Genomic DNA, 4,739 nt, shown 5'->3' with positions numbered 1-4,739 from the left:
TTGCAGGGAAAGTTAGAATACAGTATACTCAGCTTGACCTCTACTGGCAACATTAAATCATGCTTTCTTCATTTGCAAACTGTGTTTACCTGTACTATGGCACTAATCTTCCTGAATTAAGGCAGAAATGTTTTTTCATGCTAAACCAGTCCAATGCTGTGTGCTAGAAAGGACAAGTACCAGTAAAGAAGAATGTGAACAATAACAAAAGAATCTGAATTTACCACAGCTTGTTGTTCTATGATAAAAGGATTCCAAAATGTGTTTATTTTGAAAAATTATTTTATAATGATAGTTTAAAACCTAGCTCATTACATCTAAGTAATGGAGGAAGTATTCATTTTGCCCTGAAACAAGAAAAACTGTGCTTTGTCTATTATTAATTGCCTTTGTGTTGTTTAACTGTGCCCTCCTGTGTGTGTCCTGGAGATTGCTCCTTCAGCTGACACAAAATTTTGGATGCACTTAGCAGACAATTTTTTAACTGTGTAGCAGAACTGCGCTTGATCTCTTAATTTAAAAATTACTCAACTTGACTGTAGTCCCTGGGGTTAAGCCAGAAATGACTCTTGGCCCACGAAGTAGACTGTTTTTACAATTTGAAGATTATTATGAACTGTTTCCTTGATCACAGATAAAGAGCTGCAGTATCTAGGGCAGGCATTGAATCATGCAATTCAGCTGAGTTATCTTTTAGTCTATTAATAAAATACATCATTTTCCTCTAGCCTCGGAGGTTTTGTGATATTTATAGCATTTCCTCTAAGTGGATAGTATTGATGTAATTTAAACATTTATTGTACATGAATTGATATATATACTAATTAAAAGCTCTGTTTTATTAAGTTAAATGCATATATTTTTCTGATAAATTTTTGATGTTCTGATACTAATCAGTGATGATCTCAGAAAGCCTTATAAGAATATAAATAATATAAATATTACTGAATTTTAAAAAATTTATTTTAGATGCACCTCTTGGGCAAAGACATTTCTTGACTCAGATGTCCTTTGTGGCTATGCAGTTCTTTCAAGCAAGGTAAAAACTAGAATACAAGATGATGGACTATTCAAAACTCCTTTTTAACTAACAAGGACTCTGTAAACAATACAGCCCCAAAACCATCATATAAATCAGAGAATTACAGAATAGTTAAGGTTGGAAAGGACTTTAAGATTATGTAGTTCCAAACCCCCTGCCATGGGCAGGGATGCCTCACACTAGACCGTATTGCTCAAGGCTCTGTCCAGCCTGGCCTTGAACACTGCCAGGGATGGAGCATTTACAGCTTCTTTGGGCAGACTGTTCCAGCACCTCACCACCCTCACAGTAAAGAACTTCCTCCTTATATCCAATCTAAACTTCCTCTTTTTAAGTTTGAACTCCTTGTCCTATTGCTGCAGTCCCTGATGAAGAGTCCCTCTCAGGCATCCAAGACCATTTGTAGAAGAAATGATAGTTTTGGTAGTGCTACCTTCAAATAATAGGAAAGATTAATTTTCTTATTAGAGATGTAAATGAGGCATTGCATTGCATTTGTGGTCACTGTCTCAGATGTCACTGCGGTAGATTAATTAGGCTGAACTAGTGCCTGTATCTTTCAACAAGGGCAATAGCCTCCTCAGATGTGTATGTAATAGTTTATCTAGAAACATATGCAAAATACCTGAGACTCTTAGTTACTACCTGCTTTTCTTATTTGTCTCAGTCATACTAAAGTCAAAGCATTTAAACCTTCTGCACAGCTCTGATACTCCATTTTCAGGGAGACCAGTGCAAATCTCGAATCATTCAATGAAAAATAAGTGATTTCCCTGTTGTGTCACACTGTGGATAAACAGTTGGATGAATAAAATACAACCTGTACTTCTAACTTTCTGCCACGCACACGATTCAAAGCAGAGTCTATTTGCAAATATGAATTGTCTAACCTTCAAGCTCTATTACCTGCCTGTTTTCTGTGGCCTACTTTTCCTGCACAACTCCTAATGGTATGACACACACTATATAAATCATAAGTATGGAGGATGTGCTTATGAAAGCTAAAGCTGCCAAAACTAGCTTTTGTTCCTTCTTGCTTCATAAAGACCAAGTGCATCTCTTCCTCTTTTACCTTGAAGTTTGGCCTATTGATGTGCTTCACACATTTTAATAACAGCAACTGAGCTTTTAGAGAAAAATATCAGTGTTCCATTAAGGTTCTCTTTTTGTCTTGATCTTTTATTTATGCTACTTCTTACTTTAGTCAATCCCTCAGCAGACACTATTTTCAAACCATACTGCAAGTATTTTACAGCAGATAATCACCAAAAAAAAATTGTATATATTGCCACTAAATTAATAATTGTAGTTAATTGATAAAAATATTTTTTAAGCATGTGTATATATAATACACACATATTCACTCTGAAGCAGTTACCAAATGTGATGCCTGTCATGCTGGTAGGAAAAGTATTAACACTCAATGCTTGCAGGTTCCTGTAAGTGCTTGCATAGTGCTTTATTGATCATGTGGAAATGATTAGCTGATGTTGAACATCTAAATGATATTAGCACACAACACAGGGTAAAACTGCCTGAGATCAGTTTAAATGTATGCTTCAGGTATTCAGTGTTAATTTTTGGTTCTAGTTCCTACATGGTGTTAGTATACAAGTACAGTATTTAGTATCATCATATGAGAAAATAACTGTACTTCCTCAAGTCCTCAGGCAATGACAATACCAGATATTAGAAAGCTAGTGATAACCAATGGGAGCTTAAAGTAGCACTGTTTTATTCCCACTTGCATCATATTTCTGTGTATTGTATTCAATAACTAGTACAGATAGTTATTACTTTCATGTTCTGATTAGAGATGGAATGTTGCTGTCACTGTTACTTTGTTAGATAAAGACATAAGGATGATTTTATGAGTAGAAAAACAGAATCAAATACTGCTTAGCAGTATTATATTGCTGCAATGCAGCGACCTCAGCAACATTCCCTTTCTTTACTGCAGAGAGGGGTAAAGTATATTCAGACTCTGCCTATTCCAATACACAACCTTAGCTGTACTAACAAAGTACCATGTTTCTATTTGGACAGTTCTTGTTTAATGTACTTATCAGTTAGGCGGAGGCAGCAGAGTACATTGTCATCAGATTTCCAGATAACCCCAAACTGTCAGGGACCAGCTGGTGTGCTTGAGTGCAGGGCTGCCATTCAGAGAGGCTGGAGGAGTGGAGTCACATGTTGAATGAAATTCAACAAGGACAAATGTGAAGTACCGCATATAGGAAGGAATAGCCCCTTGCAACAATCCAGGCCAGGGAGGGCCTGCTGAGAAGGATGTGGGAGTCTTGGTAGAGAGCAAGCTAAGCATGGGCCAACACTGTCTCCTGGTAGCAAACGAGGCCAGCACCATCCTGGGCTGTATTAACATGAGCATGGCCAGCAGATGGAGAGAAGTGATTATCTTCTTCTCCTCTGCACAAGCTAGACTGTATTTAGAAACTCTAGTCCAGTTCTGGGCTCCCCAAAATCTGAAAGACATGGATAAACTGGAGAATGAGCCAACAATATGTCTGGGGCTGGAGCACTTGCTCCATGAGGAGAGGCTGAGGAAATCAGGAAACTGATTTCCTTTTCCTTTCCTGATTCCTTTTCTCCAACTGGGAGAAAAGAAGGCTTTGTGGGGATCTGAAAGGTGGCCTCCACTTTCTTGTTACCTACAGAGACTTTATAAGGAAAATAGGATCAGGCTTCTTGTAGTGGGACATGGTGGGATGGTAGGAGACACCAGGCACAAATTGAAATTAGAACAGCTCAGAGTGGATTAAAAAGGGAAAACTTCTTCTCTGTAAGGAGAGTCAGGCAGTCCAAGTCTCCATCCTTGGATATCTTCAAGACTGAATAAAGACCCAAGTAACCTGATCTGAGTTAATGGCTAAGCTTGCTTTGAGCAGGAGGTTGGACTACAGACTCTTTGAGGACCGTTCCCACCACACTTACTCTGCGATTCAATGAACCAGGTAGTCTTTACATATACAAGTCATAGTAGTGTCTAGTCATTTTCAAGCACCAATTAGTCTATGGTCAGACAATATATCACATTAGCTTTATTAATCACTCATTGCGCATGGCTACTAAGCTCCTGCTATAAAGCTGAAAAGCACTTTCCATGGTTGTGTACTGACTGAATGTGCAGTAGGAAAGCAAGACTCTACTCAGCAGCTCGTTTTCACTGCATCTCTCTCATGGAGAGCTTGCTTGCTGACATTTTCTGTCCATTTGTTCTTGTACCAGCTGTGCCCTTTCACAGTCACTCTACTTATTTATTTATGAAGCAATTATGAACAGAAAACAAACACTAGAAGTTTCCTCTTCTGGTCTTTGTTCTGTTAAGTCAAGCAAGCCAAGCTCTTTCAGACTGCTCCTAAACTCGGGCCTCTTCATAGAGCTTCAACCCAGACCTCAACCATTGTCACTAGCATGAACCAAAGTACCTAAATTAGGTATTTTGCAGCTTGTTGGTATTTCCCTACTTGTATGGTAAACGTTTGCGGGATATGACTGTGTCGGTGCGGGAAGAAAAGCCGAGGCGAGCGTGAGGAGCTACAACGCGCCGTCCTCCCTTAGCGGCTCGGTGCTTGTTTCCCGTTGCTCGTTTTCCGTTTCCCGCTCAGCGGCGCGGGGGGGAGGGAGAGCGGGCAGTGCCGTAGGTCGCTCCTCCCCGCGCCGCCGAGGCGGGGCTGGG

This window comes from Psittacula echo, assembly GCF_963264785.1.
Source record: "Psittacula echo genome assembly, chromosome: 7".
NCBI classification, from domain to species: Eukaryota; Metazoa; Chordata; class Aves; order Psittaciformes; family Psittacidae; genus Psittacula; species Psittacula echo.
Note: the sequence above shows the minus strand (reverse complement) of the source record.